This window comes from Megascapheus bottae, unplaced genomic scaffold (genome assembly GCF_031878675.1).
Source record: "Megascapheus bottae isolate mThoBot1 unplaced genomic scaffold, mThoBot2.hap1 HAP1_SCAFFOLD_40, whole genome shotgun sequence".
Taxonomy (NCBI): Eukaryota; Metazoa; Chordata; class Mammalia; order Rodentia; family Geomyidae; genus Megascapheus; species Megascapheus bottae.
This window is the reverse complement of record NW_028327715.1, coordinates 3,815,684-3,841,726: the sequence shown is the minus strand read 5'-3', so window position 1 is coordinate 3,841,726 and position 26,043 is coordinate 3,815,684. Positions and strand designations below refer to the sequence as shown.

Sequence of the window (26,043 nt, the reverse complement as noted above, 5' to 3'; positions counted from 1 at the left end):
ATTGTCAGGGTGATGTTTAGAGGGGTTACAGTTACATTAGTCAGCTGTTGGGTACATTACTTCTTCAACACTCTTACCCCTTCCTGGGTTTTCCTCCTACGTTCCCTTTTCCCACCCCCTCCCAAGTTAAAAGCTCATTTTTCATATTTTTATTGTAATTAATAAAAGGGTTACATTATATTTGCCAGATAGAAGGTGCGTTAATTCACATACATTGATACCCTTTCTCATGTCTTGGTCCCCATTTCTCTCCCCCCCCCAGATCCCTCATCTTTTTTCTCCCCTTCCCTATCCAATTTCAAATAACCAAATACAAATATATCCAATGTATCAGATAACAAAGTGAGATACTATAACAATGTCCCTCAGTTGATGAGTGGATCAACAAGATGTGGTATTTGTACACAATGGAATTCTACGCTGCTGTCAGAAAGAATGACATCGCCCAATTTGGTAGGAAATGGAAAGACTTAGAAAAAAATCATATTAAGTGAAGTAAGCCAGACTCAAAGGAACATAGGCTCAATGGTTTCCCTCATTCGTCATAATCAGTAGAAAAGCTGACTTTTAAGAAGATATTCTTTTCTCTTTTTCCTACATTCTCTTTCCCTGCTCTAGGTGATTCAAGTGTTATCAATTGATGCTGTCCAGATTTCTCAAAGCAACCACTAAGAGTAGTTTCTATGTTCTATGCGTGTAATGAGTTCTAAGAAATGATATGGTAGGGTGTCAGTAGCTCTCTTCTGGATTTTGTCAATGAGCAAAACAAAGACCAATGATGGAAAATAGAAATCTGCCAGTGGCTTGTGAGATTACATGCTTTGGGAACTGGGCAGTTTTTAGGGCTAAATTTTAAATGTGATTTGGGGAAGAGAGGGATTGGGGATACACTGGGGCACTAAGAATACAGACAGGAAACCCTAGAATATGTATTTTTGGGGGGAAATCTTTCCTCCTGTAAAGCACTCTAGAGAGATGTGGAAAAGGTAGGATTTTGAGTATTCAGGTTAGCAAAATAGGGAGGCCATTTTTTTCTCTCTATCCCAATAAATGGAAGAGAAGGGTTTCAAAATGTCTTCTTATGTTATTTTCTTTTGCAGTTTGATCAAATGCAGTGTATTTTCATAATATAAAGGAATGCATTTACCTTATGTAGCTACCGGTCATAGCCATGATTATTTATCACAGAATCCCATCAAGATACATATACATTTCACCTTCCCTTCCTTTCCCTTCCCACTCCTTCTCCCCCTTCCCCTCCTTTCCCTTCCCCTCTCCTCCTTTCCTCTCCTTTCTTTCCCCCCTCCCTCACTTCTCCCCCTCACCCCTTACCTCCTCTTCTTCTCTTCTCATTCCCATTTCCCTTCTTCCTCCTCCCTCCTCTCCCCTCCCTCCCCTCCCCTCCTCTCCTTTCCTGTCGTCTCCTCTCCTTTCCCTTCCTTTTCATTTCCTTCCCTTTCTTTCTGCTTTTGTGTGGCTGATTTTCTGCCACTTTAATTAACTGCTGTAGCCAAGAATTTTACTGGCCAATTAGAGCTAGAGTCCTATCTGGCTTTGAACAATGACCCTGTGGATCTCAACCTCCTGTATTTAATTTAGCTCAAAATTCACTTGATGAAAATATCTTTGCCAGCAAGGCCCTACTGAGGGCCATTGAGTCCATAATGGTTTCAGATCCTAAGATCCTGTGAAAAATGAGACACAGTGAACATTTTAGTTCTTCATAAAAGTAATCCCTCCCCCTGCTAGTATCAGAGATGAAACCCTGGGTTTTGTACATGCTAGCCTGGTGCTCTACTATTGAGCCCTCAAATAAATATTTCTAGTTTCAGATTCTTCACCATATGAGCTGAATGACACATATAGTCAGTCCTGTTTGTTTCTGACATGAAACATTTTTTTTCCTAGTCCTGGGGCTTGAACTCAGGGCTTGGGTGCTGTCCCTAAACCTCCTAGTGCTCAAGGCTAATGCTCTACCACTTAAGCCACAGTATCACTTCTGTCTTTTACTGAGTAGTTTATTGGAGATCAGAGTCTAACAGACTTTCCTGCCTGAGCTGGTTTTGAATTATGCTCCTCAGATCTCAGCTTCCTGAGTAGCTAGGAATGCAGGCCTGAGCCATTTGCTCATAGCCTCGCTATGAATTACTTTTTGAAAGTTAACTTGAAGAACTATTTGATATAGAGTTAAATATGTTTTAAACAGTTCTTCATTGGCACATACAAATTAAATTCAAGTCTTCACTTCTGGCCAGTTTTCTATCTCTTCTGGCACTTGTAAGTTGAGGGGCCATTAGCCTGGCATCACTTAGGCTCAGAGATTTCCATGAGCCATCCCATCAAGGTCACCTTGGGATGTGATGCCTGCGTTGATGTCAGAAATCAATTTTCCCTGTGTGGTCTGGACCATGCTGCTATTTGCTGATCAATTGGTGAGCTGGGGCCCTGGGAGGGATCTTCCGATTTCTTGCTGGAATACATATCACCCCACTCTCACTGGGCTGGCAGATGCTTGATATTGAGAGTCCCTCAGTCCTAGATCCCTGCCGCCTCTCTCAACCCCCATCTTCCCAGCTCAGGGAACATAGTTTGCAGCTCAGTGAGTATGCTAGGGCTGCTTCTATTCTTTCTCCTCCATACTCAACTCCCTAGAATAGCTCACTACATTATCCAATGTTCTTAGACCTGGGTTTCATTATTATCTGTCTCAGTTTCCTATATCCATTTATCAAAGGTTAATATATCTCATTAAATAGGAGTTTTCCTCTTCTTCTCCGTGCCTGGCTGCACATGGAGGTGGGGGTGGGGAAGCTACATGCCCTCACAGAACTCTCCAAATAAAATGTTTTGAAGCCAGGCACTGGTTCCTCATGCCTATAATCCTAGTTATTCTGGAGGCTAAAATCTAAGCAACAAGGGTTAAAAAGCCATCTTGGGTAGAAAGTCTATGAAACTTTTTCTCTAAGTAACCACCAAAAAGCTGGAAGTACAATATTATTCCTTCTGATGCACAGAATTCCACTGTGTATATTTTTTGGATCCATTCATCCATGGAGGGCCCACCTGGGCTTAGTCCATATCTTGGTCAAAGTACATAATGCCACAATGAACATCATTGTGCTGGTGGCTTCAGTGTGGCCTTGTTTGTGATCTATTGGATAAACGTCCAGGAGTAGAATTTCTGGGTCATAGTGAAGCTCTATGTTTTAATTTTCTTGAGGCACCTCCACACTGCTTTCCACAGTGGCTGAATAAGCTTATCTTTCCAACAGAGTAATAGAATTCCCTTTTGGCCATATCCACCCCAGCATCTTTTATTATTAGTAGTCTTTGTATTGACTTTCTAATTGCGATCAGGTGGTGTCTCAGTGTTATTTGGATCTATATATCCTTTATGGCCAGCGATGTTGAACATTTCTTCATTTGTCTATTGGCCATTTCCCACTTCATTTTTTCTGAGAAATCTCTAAGTCATTAGCCCATTTATTAATTGGGTTATTTTTTCTTTGAGGGTTTCTTTGGGGATGGATAATTTTTGAGCTCCAAGTATATTCTTGATATTAGGCCCTTATTTGAGCTAATGTACATATCTAGTAAAAAAATCTTCTCCCATTCTCTGGGCTTTCTATTTAGCTTGTTAGCTATGTTCTATGTCCTTTACCATGAGTTTGATACAATCCCATTAAAAAGAGTGATGTTGTACCATTTGTAAGGAAAGAGACAGAGAGAGAGAGAGAGAGAGAGAGAGAGAGAGAGACAGAGAGAGAGAGAGAGAGAGAGAGAGAGAGAGAGAGAGAGAGAGAGAGAGAGAGAGAGAGAGAGAGAGAAAGTCTCATGTTCTTTAGTACCTGGCCTGGCTTTGAACCTTGATCCTCAGATCTCAGCCTCTTGAGTAGCTAGGATTACAGGCATGAGTCACCTCACCTGACTAGGCAGTCTAATTCTTCAAAAAGACTAAGTCATAGCCCAGAAAAATAAGTACCAAGAAATGGGTACTTAGAAGAGGAGAAAGGTGGGGCCAAGGGAAGAATAATCAAAACATAACCTATAATTAGGAGAAGTAATGAAAGGGGAGGGGTGGGTGAGAATGCTGCAAGGAGTGACATGGTTCAAGCTTCACTGTGTCCATAAACTGCTTTGGTGAATGATAACGCCTCTGTACATCTTAAGGGTAATAAAAATATTCAAAATAAGAAAAAGCTGGAAGTAGAGACTTGTGACTCAAAATAGTAGAGTGACAGCCTTGAGTGACAAAGCCAGGCAAAAGCACAAAGCTCAAGCTAAACATACATACCACCCCCCAAGTCTGATCTTATGAAGACAGGACCCTCAGGAAAGCCAGAAACTCCCTCATATCACCTCCCCCCACCAAAAAAAAATAGGGCTTTCCTTCTGTCCTCCTGGAGTGCTTCAACCAGTGCTCTCGAAGGACACACAATCCATAGAGCACAGTTCAGCTTTTCTCCCAAGGTACAGAGCGGGCAGTGCATTCTCCTACAGTTCCGCGGGAAGGACTAGCCTCACTCCTCACACAGAGCTGATTTCCCTCTGTTTTTCTCTGTCTTTGTCTCACTGTCTTTCTGTGCCTTTGCCTGCCAGTGTCTGTCTGTCTGTCTGTCTCTGTCCTCTCTCTGTCTGTGTCTGTCTGTCTGTCTCTCTGTCTGTCTGTCTGTCTCTCTCTGTCTCTCTCTGTCTCTGTCTCTGTCTCTCTCTCTCTCTCTCTCTCTCTCTCTCTCTCTCTCTCTCTCTCTTCTCTGTTGTTTTTGGCTTTAGCACTTAGAGCAAATCTTATCTCACAAATGAAAACAAGTAAGCTATTCTAAATTACAGAATCCTCCATTCCTATTAGATTTCCTCTGTTGCTAATAAGCTGCAATTAACCCTAATGATAGTAATAACAATAAAACAATCTTAATTTCATTGTTTTAAGAACAACTGCCTCATCAGAGCACTCCTTATTTCAATTAACTATACAAAAGAAACGAGTGAATGGATTAGAAATGAGCTCCCTTGGAGTGGTGATAAATACTAGAAAACAAATCAAGAATAGCAATCTTTCTACAAGGGATTGGCTCTTACTAAAAATAAAAATTAAAACATTAGTATAATTCAAGTGGACTTGGAACAAGGCTATCTATTTATAGCTTTCTGTTTAGATAAATATTTGGATAGGCTGAAGTTTGAACTCCAACACCCCACACTCACGCTTGGCTTATTTCCCCTCAAAGCTAGTGGTTTATCTCTTCAGCCACAGCCTCATTTCTGCCATTTTTCTGGATGATTGGGAGTTAGGAGTCTTCTAGCCTTTCCTGCCTGGGCTGGCTTCAAATCTTGATCTTCAGACCTCAGGTTCCTGAGAAGCTAGGTGTGAGCCACTAGAACCTGGCATCTAGCAACAAGAGTACATTTTTGCCTGTCCTGGTGCTTGAACTCAGGATCTGAGCATTGTCTGTGGGCTTTCTCAAGGCTAAACCTCTACCACTTGAGCCACAGCACCATTTCTGGCTTTTTCTATGTATGTGGTACTGAGGAATCGAAACCTGGGCTTTGTGCATGGTAGGCAAGCACTCTGCCACTCGGCCAAACTCCCCGCCAATAAGAGTATTTTTAAAGGGTTACTCCCCACCCCAAATAATGGGAACCCTTAGTTTGGGATTTAAAATTCAAGTTCTGAATCTTACTTAAGATCACAGAATCATTGCATTTACAGTCCTGCCACCTCCCTGGCTGCCTGGTTAATTTACCCCTAATCTTAGAAACAATGCTTCTGCCTGGGTAAGTCTCCTCTCTTTTCCCCATGGCAGCTTCATGAAGACTAGTGTTCTCACTTTTCTTTTTAAAATTGACACATATTTATTGACCTTTGTGGAATACAGCCTGATAATTCAATGTGTGTGTGTGCAATGTGTAATCAACTACCAAATCAGAATAATTAGCGCTTCCTTCGCAAATGTGCATAGCTTCTGATTATTGAGAACCTGGACTGCAGTTGGCCTGAGAGTACCACCGCAGGGTGGGTGCAGCGCCCTCCAGTGGTCTCTTTGGTTACTACCACCGATGGTGTGTGAGATATGGTCATGCATTTTTGGAAAATTGGTGACTCTCCTGCTTATTCCTCTGAAGAGAGGGTCAGTCCATCTGCCAATACTCCTAGGTCAATAAATACTATGATGAATGGATTTTTCTGAAGGAGAAGCAGATATTTTTCTTTTATCCTAGAACTTTCCTTGAGGCTTGACTGAACTGGCCAATCAGTTTGGTAATCCTGCAGCCTCACCTTTTGCTTGATGAATCAACCCATGGGTTTAATAATGAACAACTAGAAGCCGACTCACAGAGGGACCAAAGCTAGAACAAGCAGCCCTGGGCTGGGTGCATGATGTTTGCAAGTCCTGTTGTGGTCCATGGGACAGTTGAGGGTGTGAGCAGCTCTCACTCCAGCTGGAGTAGAAGTCTCCTTGGGGCTAATTGCCTGGCATCAAAATGTAGCATGGCATTAGAAAGATTGAGGAAGCTTTTCCCCATCTGAACTCATTGGTGGTCTCTCATGGTCCTTAGGCAAAGCTATCTTTCGGGCTAGGCATTTGTCACTGGGTGAACTACAAGGACACATGCCTTTTCTTCCCTGTACCACCCATGGCAGGAATCCATCATGCACCTTCAGAGGGTGGTTTTGGCACCATGCTCTGTCTGCCTGGGACAGGCCCTGATTTGCTGCCTGGCAAGCAGAGCCCTCTGGACAAGACTTCATTTGCATACATACACAGCCTGCCTTTGGCTTCCCCTCAAGCTGTTGTTTGTTGCGCTCTGAGTTTCCGTGGGCACACAGCACAGAAATGCTTCCACAGCCTTAGCATTCACTTTCTGGTCTTTCTCAGCTCTTGTGTGGTATCCTTAAAGAAAGGCACATTCAACATGTCTCCACCATCTTTGGGAGAAGCTATAATTAAGTGTCTCCAGTATTACATGATTCAGCATCCTTTTTCTAAAGTAACTGAGCTACCCCAAATTATCTCCTGAATACACCAAGTGGTACATTTCTGGCTTAGATAATGGAGAAGTGAAAATGTATTCTGTGAACAGATTCATTGGAATGCATTTTTATTAAGAAGAAGAAGAAGAAGAAGAAGAAGAAGAAGAAGAAGAAGAAGAAGAAGAAGAAGAAGAAGAAGAAACTTGTTTGCTATTCAGGCACTTGGCGATATCATCTATTGGCTTCCCTATGATTTCTACCTGTCTAGATACTATTTTGCAGTCTATCACCACTTATTTGAAGAAAAGGAAAGGATTCTATAAGAAATGGATGAATTGTGTTCTGCCTCATTTTCACATACCTTATTTCAGCAAATGGGGTGATGTGAATGGGGACAATTGATATCAGTGTGCATTGTGAATGCTCTATAGCTCCCAGCAGAGTATCATGGGCCTGGGCAAGATGTAGACATGTAGGTTGATATTTGTGATGAATGTCAGCTAAAACAACACAACTTTACTGTTTCCCTCATTGCATTGAGATGAATGGCTTAACCTAACAGTTGATCCTGAATCAAATGCATTTGAGTTCAAGACTCTCATTTCTATATGTCTTTCTGATCAGAAAGTAAAGCTTGCCTGGTACTAACTTCTTGCTCCTCTTCCCACCCAACCCTCTTCCCTGGAGCTCCATAAATGATTAAATCTGTCTCTTATGTTATGCAGGAAGTCAAGTTCACATAGGAATTGTATGTTTTGAAATGGATTTCTGAGACTCATTCATGAGGCTTCAAAAAATGGAGGTATGCATGAAGTTTAGGAAATTAAATCTTCTACTGAATCACTGAACAAAAAATACAGTGCCTTATTCTGAAATAAATGCTTAGTTTCACATAAAAAAGAAAACATTCCAAATAAACACAATTTGCATCACAGGGTCAATTTAAAATGACAATGCTAGTTTTGAAAATTTCCCTACAGAAATGTTGATAGTTTGTGCATGGAAATGTGGAAGTGTAGAAATGGAATTGTGAAGCAGGAGTATGAACCCCTGTCTTGTCCCTTCGTCCTGCCATCTGAAAGCTCTGAAGTTGCTGGACCAGAGATGGTGGCATTTTATGGTCCCTAGATGCTAACTTACTTGGTCTCCTTTGTCCTCTGTTGCAGTTAGCTTCCCAGCACATGCAACTAATTTCATAGACACAGTCATGCTAGTAGATGTACATTTTATCTTTCATGAGTTCAGAGACTCCTCAAGGATGGATGGGATTCCAAATGAAGTACATTAAGTTCAAATCGAGTTAGAGAGCTATATTTTAAGATCACGACTCATCTGGAATTAACCATACGATTGCTATTGTGTCACACAAGCCTGAAGTAAATCATAAGACCAGTTCAAGAGCAGATACATATAATCCCATTTTAATCTCCATAACTATCTCCCAAGTTTGAATTCCAGATCCAAACCATAGCATGCATTTTATGGTTTGGATCTGGATTCTTCTCAAAAAGCCATGTAGTAAGAGTCTATTGTCAAAGACTGGTAGAATATTAAGGGCATGGGGATTGATGGGAGGTCTAAAAGATATTGAGGACCCTGGGTGAGGTTAGTGGGGTGTCTGATGCCTTCTTCTTCCTTTTTTGCCAGTCCTGGGGCTTGAACTCAGGGCCTGAGCACAGTCCTTGGGCTTTCTCTAGGCTAATGCTCTACCCCTGGAGCCACAGCACCACTTCCAGCTTTTTCTGTGTACATGACACTAGGGCTTTGTGCATGGTAGGTGAGCATTCTACCATCAGGCCACACTTCCAGCCCTCTACTTCATTTTTGGTCCCTGGATATGAGGTGAATGGCACTGGCTTCACTCAGCAACATGTTTCCATCTGATCTGCTGCCTTGCCTAACCTTGGGAAGCAAAAGGGGCGAATCAACTTTGGACTAGAACCTCCAAAACCAAAAGCCAAGATAAATCTTCTCTCTTTATAAGTTGGTTATCTCAGGAATTCATTACAGTAATGGAAAACGGACAAGGGCTGTATTGAGGCTCAGAGAATTTGACAATTGGCCCAGTTAAACATCTAGGTAAGAGGTCATGACCTTTTCTAGTCATCATCTAAACTCTGTGTGCTCTTGCACTATTTACTGTGGTGGTCTGAAGAGTGAGTCTTTGAGGGGGCGAGGGAGGAGCCCCCGGACTGATGCATGCCTGTTCCTGGGCTTACCACCCAGCCAGATTTTTGTGGTCTTTACTTTGAGGGTTGTAATTGACCAGTTACTTGCCGCTACTCACTTGAAACAAATATAGCTTAGATTTTTCTAGCAAATAAAATACCCAGTTGGTTAGAGTCAAAAAGTCATCTGAGTCATTTCTCTAGTTACAATTTAAAAGAGAATAAAGAGCTCTGTGTGCTGAACAAAAATATCCTTAAGAAAAAAAAAGGGTAGGAGTGCCCGTGGGTAATTGTAGTTGTTTACTGGCAGAAGAACGCATGTTTACATTGTTTGACATTAAAATTTAAAGAGGCATACATGATTGCATAATTTTGATTTGGGGTGTGAATAATTTTTAAAACCCTATGAAAAGGAGTAACAAAATTAAAACTTCCATTGACCGCAAAGCATCTTTCTTACTATACTATGAAATTGTCATGCGTCTGCATTAATTTGCACATGTCTTTGGCATGCTTGTGCAGAGACCTTGAGCAAGCAGTTATTTTCACTAGATGGCCACATCAGAGATAAAAACCTATTTTATTATGGTTTATCTCATGTTGTTACTCTACCTGACTTTGATACCTGGTATATTGTGTATACATTTATTTGTTTATTTGAAATAGGGAAGGGAAAGGAAAAACAAGATGAATGGGAGAAGGTGGGATGGGGGACGTAGGAGAAAAACATGAGAAGGGGTGACAAATGTACATGAAGTAATGTACCTCACCCCGACCAAAAAAACCTCTTTTATTATAGAAGGAGGTTATTATCAGCAACAAGAATGGCTGTGAGTGAGACATCAGTACAACCATAACAGCATGGCTTTATTGTTTTTTCTTTTCTGGAAGCAGAGGAAATGATCAAGGGTTTGAACTCAAGATCTTTGATCTTACTTGGCTTTTTTGCTCATAGCTGGTGTTCACCCACTTGAGTCATACGACTAGTCGAAAATTTTGCTGGTTAGTTGGAGATGGAGTCTCAACTTTTTTTGTCTGCTGAAGTTGACAGACCTCAGTCTTCTAGGTTTCAGTCTTTTCAAATACTAGGGTTACAGGCTTGAGCCACTGGCACCAGCTATCTACATCAGATCTAGTTGAGCATTTGATGAAAAGCTAAATTTTTGAAGTCTCACAAAAGACCTATTGGATAAGACTTTGGGGTTATTAAGCATGGGATTTAGCACTCCAGATGGTCCTTGGAAGACCAATTTGTTCATCAGGATTCAACAGTAGAGACATGAAATAAGTATCTTGTAAGTGGGCACAAGCTTTCTTATTCCATTAACTTCTGTCCAGAATCATTTCCCAGCAGTGGATAGAAGCTCGGAGAATAGACAAGTAATAGGAACCTTACTGAATGGGAGAAGGTGGAAGGGAAGGGCTCTGAGTTTCCAGTACTAGTGGCAACTCTATCTATTTATCCATTTATCTATCCGTCTATTCATCTCTCTCTAACTCTATCTTCTATCCATCTGTCCACCTGTCTATCTACCCATCTACCCATCTCTAACTCTATCTACCTATATACTCATTACTCTAACTCTATACATCTATCTATCTATCTATCTATCTATCTATCTATCTATCTATCTATTATCTCTGTATTTGGTATTAAATAGCAATATTGACCACAATTGAAATAAGTCTATGACTATATTTAGAGATGAATGAAGTTTAGAATGAAAAGAAATAATGGGAAAGGATCTTACAAAAGCAGAAGAAATAAATTAATATTCGTTGTTAACATAAGTCAAACAAAGGAAATATAGCAGGATTGGTGCAAACATCAGGGGTATATTCTGAAGAGAAAAAAATATTTTAAAAAAGCAAAAGCAAAAAGTACAGAAGGGGAAAATGAATCCAGATGATGTAAGAAGTGGGAAAAGGAGGAAATAACTAGAATACAGCTATAAAAAGTGGGTTAGGGCTAGGCATTTGGCCTAATGGAAGAGTGCTGGCCTAGGATGCATGAAGACCCAGGTTTGATTCTTCGGTACCACATACACAGAAAAAAAGAAAAAGAAAGCCAGAATTGGGTGCTGGGGCTCAAGTGGCAGAGCTCTAGCCTTGAGAAAGTCCAAGCACAGTGCTCAGGCCCTGAGCTCAAGCCCAGGATTGGAAAGAAAAAGTGGGTTACAGATATCTGTTCAAAACAAGGCTAAATGTAAGACAAAGAGTAAATATAACTGTAAATCAGTGAAAATGAATCAGATGTTGACCTAATCTCAGAAGCTTTAAACGGAAATTATTTCAAACTTAGATGAAACAGATGGATTTTTCTTTACTTTTGGTTGCTTTAAAGGTACCCAATTGCTTTTACAACATCCATATAAAAACTGCAGTAAAGTTAGCATATAATATAAAACTATAGATCAGTATCATTTATAAATATTGATGATACATACATAAAATATTAAGAAATGGAAACTGGCAGTACAGTGGAAAGCTACACATTAAAGGTAGTAATGGATTATAGCTTTTGCAGGAAAGAGAATTCATGGATCACAAGATAGAAGGAAATAAAGAAAGGAGGGATGGAGGGAATAGATAGGAAAAATGTGATCTCATACAGTAAAATAGCAACAGATACATATTAAAAGAAATGCCAAAGTATGAAATGTCATGTTAGCACCAGCATAATAATTTTTGATTGAGGTAAAAGCCATGAAGTCTAGAGGTGAAAAAGATGCTCTATAGATTCCCTATCAAATCACTTCCAATATATTTTGCTTACTTCGCTTCCAGGATTTGAACACAAGATCTAGAACATACACAGTGTTCTACCACTGAGCTATATCTCAAGCACTGTGGTTACTTTTTAATTAAAATGGAAAAAGTGGTATAGTCTAGCAGACATTGTGGTTTCAAAGCCAAGTATGTTAGTCAGTTTTCCCTCGCTTCAATGAAATGCCAGAAGCTGAGAATATTCTGTAAAGAAAAGAGGTTCATGTGTGTTTTAGCTTTAGAGTCTAGAAGTACAATATGAGGGCCCCTTGCTCTTGCCTCTGCTGAGTTAAGGAGAGTCTGGGAGGACAACCAAGATAGATGAGGACAGGAAGCCAGAGAGGGTAGGGATCTAGGCCTAGAATCAAGACTAAAGCCAGTTAAGATCTTATGATGTTGTGATTTTATTCCTTGACCATATTTAGAGAAAATAACAAAAATGAAAAACAAAAGGATGAAATCTTACTGAAGACCACAAAGGAAATTTACTCCTTAATACACTCTGCACTAATTTTATGGGGAAATGTTTTTTCCTGAAATCAACAAGTTCCAGACCAATCCTAGGAAAACTCTTTTGAACATCTTATGATAGTCATCATGCATCCACATTGAAAACAAAAATCCAGGAGAAATAGGAACGTCTGTGCTATGGAAGCTTCTGTGTACTTTGAGAAGGCTGTGGTTAGCACAGCATCATCAGTGAAATGCTAGACCTTGAATGTGTGGGGCAGAGAATCCAAAACTACAACTAAGATACCTTTGAGCTGCCATATAAGATGACATTTTAAATTAGTAGATGACATTAGGACAATAGCACTGGGATTTGGACAGAAGGCCTGCATCAGTCTCTCAGCTTGCTTGGCTCATGACTAGAGTTCTACTATTCAAGCCATGCCTCCAAACCTTCTTACTGCTAGTAAAGTGGAGAGGTAGTATCTAAGGAACTTTTCGGCTTGGTATAGCCTCAAACCAAGATGCTCCAGCTCTCAGATTCTTGAACAAGGATTATAAATAACAAGAATGACAGGGGTAAGCCACTGGTACCTGGCTCTCAATATTTATTTTTTGAAAACACAAAAGTATATCCTTAACTCATTCTTAAAATGAACTCTACATGTACAAATATTTGTATTTAAAAATGTTACTAGAAAATACAGCTAGTAAAATTTTACAGGTAAAGATGAAGCCTAATAGTAGAGCCTTTTGCCTGGGACTCTCAGGCCTAGCACTAGCCAGCATGGCAAGAAGGCTTTATTACCCTGTGTACCTGTGCTGATGCCAGAGAACAAGAGGAAACAAATTTAGAAAATTTCTCTTTGCCAAAGAAAACTTATAGAAGTAGAAGAAAACTCCTTCAATGAGAAAAAATGCCTAGAACAAAACCCACATTGCGTGCACTTACTGTTAAACTAAGACAAGTTTTTCTTCCATATATGTTTATTGTAATTAATAGAAGGGTTACATGATATTTGCCAGATAGAAGGTACATTAATTCACATACATTGATACCTTTTCACATGTCTTGGTCTCCATTTCCCTCCCCTTTACCCCCACCCCTCATCTTGTTCCCCCCTTCCCTATCCAATTTCAAATAACCAAATACAAATATATCCAATATATCAGGTAACAAAGTGAGATACTGTAACAATATGAAATAACCAAGGGACAGCAAAAGAGATGAAAGATAACAGTACATTAAGGAGAATAATCATTCATCATATGGCTTTTCTAAGACAAATTTTTTTAATAAGAATAATATCCAAAGGATATTCATGGGAAGTTGTACAAGAGTGAAAATGACAAGCAAAGATGAAAAGCTTATTAAACCATTCAAGTCATTAAAATAAAGAGACCTTTTTCTCCACCATCATTAACGTGTGTGTGTGTGTGTGTGTGTGTGTGTGTGTGTGTGTGTGTGTGCTGACACTGTGTCTTGAACTCAGGGCATAAGCACTGTCTCTTAACTATTTTGCAAAGCTAGAGCTATACCAATTGAGCCATACTTCCATATTGCCTTCTTTTTGTTATTAAATATAACTTTTATTGATGGTGATGATTACTGTATACAGAAATATGTGGAAATACAAAACTACACATACTATTGACAAAATATTTCAGGTTGCAGAGATACCATTTCACAAATGTTGTAAAAACATTGCAACTAATTTTGCGATGAGGGCTTCACTATAGAAGAGTGAAATAAGTATACTCTTCAATCTCCATGCTGAGTTTTGTAATTTATAATACCAAGAATCAATTATTCTTTTTTTAACTTTTCAAAAGTATCTATTGCATTAATCGGTTATGCAAAGGAAATTCATTTTGACATGTCTCTTTCTATATATATGTACCTAAAGTATCTTTGCTAAACTTTTTTCCATATATTTTATTGTAATTAATAGAAGGGTTACATTATATTCACCAGACAGAAGGTGCATTACTTCACAAACATTGAGAACCTTTCTCATATCTTGGTCCCCATTTCCCTCCCTCCATCTCTGCCCCTCATCTTGTTTTCCCCCCTTTTCTATTCTATTTCAAATAACCAAATAAACATATATACAATATATAAGATAACAAAATAAAATACTGTAACAATATGAGATAACCAATGGACAGCAAAAGAGATGAGGGATAACATAGTACATTAAGGACAACAAACATTTGTTATATGGCTTTTGTTTCTATATCCCAGAGGTCCTTTCATTTAGCGTCATATTATATGGCCTTATGTATCTAGGTTTTGTTCTATTGTAAATCTCTGCTAGGAGAGCCCAAGGTTTCTACTTTCTTAATGCTTACCAGTTCCACAGATTTTCTTGTCCAAGCTGGCTGTTAACCACGATCCTCAGACCTCAGTCCCCTGAGTAGCTAGGATTCCAAACATGAGCCGTTGGGTCCAAAAAACATTCTTTTTTTTTGCCAGTACTGGGCTTGAGCTCAGGGCCTGAGCACTGTCCTTGGACTTTCTCAAGGCTAGTGCTCTACCACTTGAGCCTCAGCACCACTTCTGGCTTTTTTCTATGTATGTGGTACCGAGGAGCCGAACGCGGGTCTTTGTGCATGGTAGGCAAGCACTCTACCACTAGGCTAAACTCCAAGCCCCCCAAAAAAGCATTCTTATCTGTATACTGAGTGTTTTCCTTTGAGCTGACGTCCCACTTTAATAGACTTTTTCTTAATATTTTCATCACTGTCTTGCTCAGAGTCCATGAACAATCCCCCTCATCCTCCCACCAAATTTCCATTTCAGGGAACGGCTACATGTGCTTGTCATGGTCTGGAATCCAAGTAGGAGAGTGACAGTATAGGTAGCAATTTTGACAGGAAAACAGGATTGTGGCTGTGGTTAAGATAAACATTGGGTCCACATCATTGGCACCAGGAACGTGGCTTAGTGGTAGAGTGCTTGCCTATAGCATGCATGAAGTCCTGGGTTTGATTCCTTGGTACCACATATACAGAAAAAGACGAAAGTGGTGCTATGACTCAGGGGAAAGGGCTAGCCTTGAGAAAGCCCATTGCCCAAGCCCTGAGTTCAAGCCCTAGGACTTGCAAAAAAATGAAAACAAAACAGTGTTACAGGACAGTGGGGATAGCGCAAGCCTCAATATGACAAACTACTGTCTCTACTGCTTTCTCCACAACTGCTTATATCTATCTAGAAGGAGAGAGACTAGCTACACAGCCATCCATCAGAGCCAGAAAATAGTCCCCATTAATTTGTGAAGGAATAAGATGGCTTTGTGTCATTTTTTCTTCTTCTCCATATTGTGTAAAGTTGGTGGGGTTCTCTTTTGGACCCTAGGATTGTTTTCTCAATAGCTAAAAGATGGAAATAGCTTGTGTCTACCCACTGAAGGATCCATAGAAGAGCAAATTATTAGAGGGGATTTGCATGAGCTCTGAGAGCTTTCCTGTAGGGACCATAAATACTTTTCTCTTCCATCCTATGGAGTTTTTGGCAAGTGCCCCAGTAACCGCAAAAACAAAAACAACAAACCAGAGAAATATTGTTTCAAAAAAAAAGCACACACAGACGTTTACTTAAGTTTTATGTGATGAAGAATTTTCACAAGGAAATGGAGAGTCCAAAAAGAGGCTAACCATATGTGGTTTTATGCTGGATTGACTATGAACAGAGGGCTATGGTTAAATGTGATGAGAAAAAGGATGTGAGCCAAAAGGAGACCAGTCGAGGAAGCCATAGACGGGCTCTTCTAGTTCTTCCCTGTGTCCTCTGGCCTAAGATTCTGCTTCTGTCCACCAATAGGAAGCTAGCTCTTATGTTAAGGTCTAATAGCCTACATCTGGGAAGGTCAGAAACTCCTTCCACACAGGCTATTTTGGAAGTTCAGTTTGAACAATTCAATATGCCAGGAAGCCATGTACCAGGAAAGTAGGTCCTGCTCTCTTACGTGAACTTAGCCAGTCACACAAAAAAAGAAGATCGTATGATCTTTGTGATATGAAGTACCCAGCAGAGTCAAACTGATCAGGATGAAAGTTGAATGACAGCATTCAGGGCTGAGGTGATTTGTGAGAGGTGATGTTAATGGAACAGGCTTCACTTTTGGAAACAAATAGAACTCTGGAGAAGGGTGGAGGCACAGTAATTTGAGTGTACGTCCTAGGCAAAGAGGAAAAACACTGCCTTCCACCTTTTTAATTTTTCAACTTGTTGAGCCAGTGAGAATAGATTAATTAGAGAAAAAAATAGAAAGTTGCTATGTCACTCATAAATACAGAAAGAAACTAGGGATGAGTAACTCAAAAAGGAGGCCACCGTTACAGGCCTTGCTACTTAGAAGCCTTCTAAGTCTGGCTTTTTCTTTTTGTCAGTCCTGGGCTTGAGCTCAGGGCCTCAATACTGTCCTTGGGTTTTTTTCTCAAGGCTAGAGCCCTACCACTTGAACCACAGCACCACTTCTGGCTTTTTCCATGCATGTATACTGAGGAATTGAACCTGGGTCTTCGTACATGCTAGGTAAGAACTCTATCACTCACCCAAACTTCCAGACCTGTAAGACTCTTACCTCCAATTATAACTACTAAAAGGAAACTAGAAGTGAATCTGTGGCTCAAGTGGTAGAACACTAGCATCAAGCAACTGAAGCTCAGATATAGTGCCCAGGTTCTAAGTTCAAGCCCCAGGACACACACACACACACACACACACACACACACACACACACACACACACACACAGTAGGTTACAATCCACTCTTCAGTTGAAAATAAAATAAAGAAAAATATTGGAGAGGCTCCCTACAAGAAGATGGCAGGAAAGAGAAGGCAGAGGAAATCTATACTGATGTAACCCCAGTCTTTTCTTTCTGGCTATGAGACACTGTTCACTGTTCTAGATGCAAATTTCCTTTAGAAATAGAAGTTATCCTTATAAAAGGACTTCTCTCTGTTTCAGAGCTTCTCCTCCGCATGCTATTTCTCAAAAGAACCAGCTCAGAAAAATTCCTCATGACAAAGAATCATATTTTAGGAGGATGCAAACAAGAACACCTACAAGTAACATGTGACATGTGTCAGATGATCCAAAAGAAACTCTATGATGACTATTAATTTACTGGAAGATTCAACAGTTAGGGAAGTTAATCTAAGGGACATTAGAATGAGCAGAGGAAAATAGAATACCATGTTCTAATTTGGTCAAGTCCCCATAGGGAGAGAAACTTTTGCAGAGAAATGTCTTTTCTTTTGTTTGTTTTTGTTTTGTTTTGTTTTCTACTGCTGGGAATTCAACTCAGGACTCCAGACCCAGCCTCAGGGAGTTATAATTCAGTACATTCATTTAGATGTTTCTATGGCTTGATCAGAGTCAGAGTCTTATCCTTCTCCTCCCTTCCCATCTACCCTTCCCCTACCAGTCACACTCTTTCCCATTTCCCTCTTTCACACGGGCCCATTGAGTGTTATGGCAGCATTCCTCTACTGCTCCTTTCTTGCTTTGTCTACATTCATCCCACAATTCCCTGTCCAAAGCATGTTCACATGGTAAGCTGAATTTTGAGTCTAGGATCCACAAATGAGAGAAAAGCATGTATCATTTTTTTTCTTTCTGGGCCTGGCTTATTTCACTCATTATTATTCTCCCCCACCATTCATTTTCCTGCATAGTACATTTTATTCTTACTGATGGCTAAATGCAATTCCTCTCCATTCCTCCTCCTCCTTCCTCCTTCCTCCTCCTCTACCACCACCTTTCTCTCTCTCTCTCTCTCTCTCTCTCTCTCTCTCTCTCTCTCTCTCTCTCTCTCTCTCTCTCTCTCTCTCTCTCTCTCTCTCTCTCTCTCCATGTGTGACTATCAAGTTTTCTTGATCAGATTTTCTATTGTATAGCATCTGGGCTGTTCCCATAACTTGGTTGTTGTGTTTCAGTGAACATGGGTTCAGGTGCTTTAGTTGTAACCTGTCTTGCAGTCTTTCAGACAAATACATGTATGTGGTATTGCTGGGCCATAGCATAGCCTTTGTTTTAGTGTTTTGAGGAATCTTCATACTGATTTCCATAGTCTTTGAATGGCCTTACATTCTAATTTGGGAAACTTCTTTTTTTCTTTTCTTTTCTTTTCTTTTTGGTTGGTTGTGGGGCTGGAACTCTGGGCCTGGACCATGTCCCTGAGCTCTTTAGCTCAGGAGGTAGAGATCAGGAGGATTGTCAGTCCAAGTCACCACACATAGTCAAGACCACTTCCTGAACTAATAAAACCTGAGAGTGGTGGCATGTATCTGTTATTCCAGCTATGCTGAAACCATAAATAGGATCCTGACCCAGGGTGGGAGGGTAAAGTGGGAGAGTGCCTTCCTTACAAATGCAAGGCTCTGAGTTCAAACCCCAGAACTGCCAAAAGTGAAACGAGAAAGGATTGTAAAAGATGAACAACCTTCAGCAAACTCTCCAGAAAAATGATACCTGGCAAAGTTTTCCAAAGAGACCGAGAGTGAGCTGAGTAGGGGCAGGAAGCAGAAGTTGCTGTGGTGGCAACAGAACCTGTAAACATCTTTTTTTTTATTGGAGAAAATGAAGAATGGGGGAAACAGTATCTATTATTTTACTGACTGAAATAAAGAACTGGCTCACTTTTCATAAGAGAACTAGACAAAAGCTACTTGATAGCTTTGGTCCTTCCCCCCTCCCTCTCCCTCCCCCTCTCCCCCTCCCTCTCACTCTCTCCTTCTCCTTGCCTTCCTCCCTCCCCCCCCTTTCTCCCAAGGCTACTGCCCAACTCCTGGAGCCACAACCATACTTCCAGTTTTCTAGAGGTTAATTGGAGATAAGAGTCTCATGGACTTTAGTGCCCAGGCTGGCTTTGATCTGTGATCCCCAGATCTCAGCTTCCTAAATAGTTAGGATTACAGGCATTAGCCACTGCACCTGGCTCCCCTCTCTTTTTTCCCTCTCAACTACTCATCCTGGACCCAAATCCCTGGGTTCAAATGATCCTCTTATCTCTCATACCTAAGTAACAGGGTCTACAGGTATGCGCATTCACATTTGCTCCTTTATTGTTTTTAAAGGGACCATCGTGATGTGGAGATAACAATTTGCACTCAGTCTCACCACTGAGTTCCTCCAGGCCCAATGGCTCATCTTTCAATTCTATTCTTTTCCTAACAAACTCACTACAAAAAGCAGGACTTTTTACACCAGCTGAGAATGTTGAACAGGAAATTTACAGTGGGTATTGATGCTGTACAAATAGAAAGTGATCTCACAGGACTGTGCTTTCCAGTGGTCACCTCTGTGGGAGGCTGAGGGATGACTAAATGGAGTATAGGCATTTGGGGGGAATAATAACAGAGAAAATGACTTGTGTAGTTTTTCCTGTGGATGGAAAGAGCACAGATATATAAGAGAGAAGGCAAGTTTCAGGGTTTGCATTGTGCCAAATGCCCAGGTCACTGGAAAAGATGACTCAGGCTCACATGGTGTAGCCGGATAAGCAGAAGGGGGTGGGGAGGATATCTTGAATCTTTGGGGAAAGCAGATTAAAGAGAATAGGATTGTGTAGTGATCCTACTGGGGATTAAACCATATTAAAAATTGTCGTTGTTCTTCATTCCATGGAATTCCCTCTTGCTCTGGGGTTTAGTGTTTTTACATGGCCATCACTAAAGGGAAATAAAGCATTCGATGTCTCTGACCGCAAATGCCTCTTACCTATGTCACTCAGCTCAAGTCTGGTGATTCAGTAACTCAAGGTAAAAATGGATGAGAGGTAATTGTATACTGATAAGATAGTTTCCTGGGAAGAGATAATAATTGTGATTTTTACTAGTTAGTGTCAAAGCATGTGATGCACACATTTCAAAATTACCAGAGAACAAATCATAACATTATGTTAATGGGATTTGTAGCTCTTTTATTAACAGGTTGAAAAGGCAGCATAAAATGTTAATAAGAGAGGGGCCGGGAGTTTGGCCCCTATTGGTAGAGTACTTGCCTAGCATGCATGAAAACCCAGATTCAATTCCTTGACACCACATACATAGGATAAAGCTGGAATTGGTGCTGAGGCTCAAGTGGTAGAGCTCTAGCCTTAAAAAGTCCAAAGACAGTGCTCAGGTCCTGAGCTCAAACCCAGGACTGGCAAAAAAACAAAAAGTTAATAAGACAGGGCTGAGTGTTTGGCCTGGTGGTAGAGTGCTTGCCTAGCATTGCTCAGTACCATATACACAGAAAAAGCTCAAAGTGGTGCTGTGGCTCAAGTGGTAGAGCTCTAGCCTTGAGAAAGCCCCAGGCTCTGAGTTCAAGCCCCAGGACTGGCAAATAAAAAGTTAATAAAAGAAAATCCAGTTCATCTTGAAAATAACAAGTACAAATAACAAAAATGGCTAGCTGCGTGGCTCAAGTACCAGCAGCCATAATCAAGGTTCTGAGTTCAAAAGTGAGTACTATCAAAAATATTTCCCTTACTCTCCTCTTATCTGCATTGCCACGAATTTCCCAGAGATGGATTGTATAGAATATAGTGAGCTTTGTGATTAATTTTCATTCTAGGACACAAAGAGAAATATTTTTCATTTGCATTAATAGATTTTATCTTTAGAACCATTTTAGATTTATAAAAAGAAAACTGTGGAGTATGGAGAATTCTCACACCTTCATAATTTAAACTCCTGTGAACGTCTTCCATCAGTGTGATGCATTGTTAGGCCCAGTGAATTACAAATACTACACTATCATTAATCAAAATTATAGTAATAAAAGTAATAACACAAAACAATAACTGGTATTAATGGCAAATACAGTATTGTCTTGGTGTTGCATAATTCTATGGTGTTTGAAAATGAATAATGTTATGCTTCCACCATGATAATATCATAACAAGTACTTTTGCTGTCCTAAAACTTTTCTGTGCATCACCTGTGTGTGTCTCTCCACTACCCCTGAAGCCCTTAACGACCCTAAGTCTTTACTGTCTCTGGCTTTGCCTTTTTTTAATTCCATCAAGTTGGAGCCATACAGCATGCCATCTTTGCAGAGTAGTATATCTGTCTTAGCAATACACTTGAGTTTCCACTGTAATATTTTTGGTATGCCTTAATAGTTTGCCAGATATCATGATGACGGGAAGTATTATGCAAGACAGACAATGAACATTGTCAGGAGAAATGAGAGAGTCTGGGATAACCTTCAGAAATCCAGAATTTCCTCCCCTCTCCTCTTTTGCCAACAGATAGATAACAGGATGTCTGGAGAAATAAGGATTAGGGGCACACAGTCACTCGCTGTGTCTTTAGGCAGGATCGCTGTGCTATGCCAGGCACTCAGAATTCTGAGTTTTTATTGAAATACAAAATAAGGCAAATGCACATCAGGCTCACACACACACACACACACACACACACACACACACACACACCAGCCATGTCTGTTGGCATCAGACAATCTCTATACATCCTTCTCTATACCATCCAGTCATTCTTCCTACACCCTGTAAGAGCTCTTGCTATTGGGCTCTAAGGTCCCCACGATAGCTTGTTTCTTGTTATCATTGCTTAGCATAAACTTATATGGATATATTGTAGTGTGTTCATTCATTCACTAGTTCAAAGCATGCTGATTGCTTTCAGTGTGTACTAAAAAAGGTATGATAAACTTTTCTGTATAAAATTGGTGTGACCATAACTTTTCATTTTTTTAGTTGTGAGACTGAGTGCTAGAGCACATACATGCATCTGTTTTTAGCTTTACCTCAAGCTGTCACACTGTCTTCCAAGAGCCTGTACCTCTCTGTACATTCTTATTAGAATTTGGTGTTGTACAAATAATAACAGATGCTGGAAGGGATGTGGCCAGGAGGGGTTACTACTACACTGTTGGTGGGAGGGCAAACTCATTCAACCACTATGGAAAGCAGTATGGCAGTGCCTCAAAAGGCTAAACATAGAGCTCCCCTATGACCCAGCAATTCCACTACTTGGCATTTACCCAACCATCCAGAAACTAGGGCATACTAAATCCACTAGCACAACAATGTTCATTGCAGCATTATTCACCATAGCAAAGATATGGAACCAACCTAGATGTCCCTCAGTTGATGAGTGGATCAACAACTTGTGGTATTTGTACACAATGGAATTCTATGCTGCTGTCAGAAAGAATGACATCGCCCCATTTGTTAGGAAATGGAAAGACTTAAAAAAATCATATTAAGTGAAGTAAGCCAGACTCAAAGGAACTTAGGCTCAATGGTTTCCCTCATTTGTCATAATCAATAGAAACCTTGGGCTCTCCTAGCAGAGATCTGCAATAGAGCAAAACCTTGATACATAAGGCCATATAGTATGAAGCTAATTGAAAGGACCTCCAGGATATTGAAACAAAAGCCATATAACGAATGATTGTTGTCCTTAATGTACTATGTTATCCCTCATCTCCTTTGCTGTCCCTTGGGTATCTCATATTGTTATAGTATCTCACTTTGTTATATGATATATTGAATTTATTTGTATTTGGTTATCTGAAACTTGATAGGGAAGGGGGGAAAACCAATACAGGGAGTGGGTGGTGGGTGGGGGGAGGGTAATGGGTACCAAGACATGTGAAAGGGTATCAATGTATGTGAATTAATGCACCTTCTATCTGGCAAATATCATGTAACCCTTTTATTAATTACAATAAAAAATATATATAAAAAGAATTTGGTGTTGTAAAATTTTATATTATAGTTCAATTTTTAATATTTCTTTATTTGAATGATTCAACCATTATTGAAAGTAGAGTATTGCACTCTGTAATCTTATGGTACATATATATATATATATTTCTTCCTTTGGTTCTATTCATATATATATATATATTTCTTCCTTTGGTTCTATTCATATGTGGTATATGTTCATATGCCTCAATGTTGGATGCATATGTGTTTACAATTTTTTCTTTTTTATTGTCAGGATAATGTATAGAGGGGTTAAAGTTGCATTTGCCAGGTAGTAGGTGCGTTATTTCTCACACATTGATATCCTTCTCATGGGTTGTGTCCCCATTTCCCTCTTCCCACCCCTCCCAATCATCTTGTTTTCCTCCCTTCCCTTTCCTATTTCAATTCATGTTTACACTTTTTATAGCTTCTTGGTGAACTGATTCCTTTGTCATTATATAACGAAGTTATGGTTTGGGTGATCATTTCTAACCTATAATTTATTTTGTTTGATATAAGTATAGTCCTTGCTGCCATATAAGTATAGTGGTTTGGGTTAAAACTTTCATGGTACCTTCCTTTATTTTTTTTTGCTAGTCAGTTGGACTCATATGTCCAATAAACTATTCAGAAAAATCTGGAAATAGTGCTGTGACTCAGTGGTAGAACATTAACCTTGAGCACAAAGAGGCTCAGAGATGACACCGAGGCCCTGAGTTCAAGCCCCAGTACTGACAAAAAACAGGAAGATACTCCATGCAAATGGTAATCCGAAGAGCAGCCTGGACTAAACTTGTATCAGACAAAATTAATGAATTTCAGGGCAGAAACGATCACAAATAAAAAAGACAAAGACATTCATTAAACAAAGTCTGGCAGTTCGTTGGAGATAAGAGTGCTGGGATATCTTCAAATGGTGATCCTCAGATCTCAACCACCTGAATAGCTAGAATTATAGATGTGAGCCACCAACATGTGGCAGATAACTTTATCATTTCACTTGCAGGCTCCTTGTGGTTTGCAAGCTCTCAGAGAAAGTACGTAGGTGGATCTGGTTATTTAGTTAGTCTAGCCACACTTTTAATTGATTGGTATGTTAAACCATTTACATTTAATGTGATAATTGATTGATTAGGATAAACTTACTGGTAATTGTTTATTTGTCTTTTATTAAATAGCTTCCTTTGTCATTTCCTTCCTGTGTAGTAGGATTTTTAATTTATTTATTATTGTCATTTTAAGAGTCATGTGTAGAGGGGTTACAGTTTTATAAGTCAGGTAATGAGTTCATTTCTTTTTGAACAATTTTCTTACTCTCTCCCAGTTTTTCCCTTCCCTTCCCCAAGTTGTATAGTTCATTTTCAACACATTGTCTAATGAGTATCTTTGCTACTTTTGTTCACCCTTTGCCTTTCCATTTCTGTGCCTTCCTTACCCTCTGAAAGACAGAAAAATGAACAAAGAAGACCAAACAAAATCAAATATACCCTCGAAATCCCTCTTGTTGCCATTTCCTGAAATTCATTTCGATAAATATTATTTTATATGATCAGAGACTCACAAGTATTACACCTTCGTGTTCCTCCCCTAAGTATATACTCTTTTGGTCTCACTGTGTGTAAATGCCTAGTCTGGTATAATTTATCATGCCTAGTGTATTTTAGATCTAGTTTCTGCAAATGAAAGAAAATATGCTTACTTGGCTGCTACAAATTGAACTTTACTAAAGGATAAACTTTTGACTCCTTTGGTAAGAAGAGAATGAGCCAGACAGTACATTAGCCATAGTAGATCTTGATGAGATTTTACATGTACCTGATATTTTGTGTGTTTTATTCACCAAAAATAATCCCATCATTGTGAATTAAATTTGTGAGAGACTGAAAGTTGAAAACTAGGGACAAAAGGAAAAATATTTCTGTCACATTCTGTTTTACCTAGAATAAATTAGATGTCAAAGAATAAAATGAATTTGGTCTAAAAGGCTGACTTAAAGTACACATGAAGCACTAATGGACTTTGGTCAAGGTTTACCAAGAATGTACTGAGTGGATTCCATCCCTTTAAGAACTAAAGGTATTCACTGGAAATTAAATAGAAGTGATTTATATTTCCTGTTCATTTTCCTTTACAAATCTATTACTCCTTCTGTGTCTTTAAAAAAATAACCCAGCTCAAGCATTCAATCCAAAATTGTCAGATGGGTGTGGCTGGTTTACATTTTTTAATACCCACAGATATGGGAAATTTAACACATGGTGATTTTTCCCTGACCTAATTGTTTCTGGGTGTGTGCATTATCATGTGTTTCGTGTAAACAGTTACACTTCACTAAATAAAACTATCAAACCAGTTGATGACAAATGATGCTTGAGTAGGAGAAAATTAGGGGAAATATGACTGAGAATATCATTGGCTTAAATTGCAAGAGACATCAGAAAACCAACATTTAAAATAGTACATAAAATTCTTGGCAAAAAGTGCAAGATTTTTGTCTTATAGTTTTCTCATGCATACTACTTAGCTGATCATATTTCCTTGAACTAAAAACACAACTTCAAGTACTGAAAATGGTGACTAGTTATAAATGTGGATAACCTTACTGAAAGAGGCATGTGGAAAGTTCAGAAGATGACAGTTAAGTATAATTCAGATATGAGTTAATTTACAATGTCTCATTCTTCTCATAGTAAAAATACCATGGATTTCTTTTATTTAATTTATTTTTTTATTGAAAAGGTAAATGAGGCCGGGAGTTTGGCCTAGTGGTAGAGTGCTTGCCTAGTACACACAAAGACCCAGATTCAATTCCTTGATACCACATACACAGAAAAAGGCAGAAGTGGTTCTGTGGCTCAAGTGATAGAGCGCTAGCCTTGAGAAAGCCCAAGGACAATGCTCAGGACCTGAGTTCAAGCCCCAGGACCAGCAAAAAAAATATGTAATGAACAAGTGGGTCAAATAAATAAGG

At 39.6% G+C, this 26,043-nt stretch overlaps 1 long non-coding RNA gene across 1 annotated transcript in view; it reads right to left on the bottom strand.

Moving 5' to 3' along the window:
• LOC150039364 (uncharacterized) overlaps window positions 1-14,771 on the bottom strand; it is a 66,204-nt gene extending 51,433 nt beyond the window's left edge. The window contains exon 1 of the long non-coding RNA XR_016534407.1: window positions 14,710-14,771. This is a non-coding gene — a long non-coding RNA (uncharacterized LOC150039364). The remainder of the gene's footprint in view (window positions 1-14,709) is intronic.
• Window positions 14,772-26,043: the final 11,272 nt, after the last annotated feature.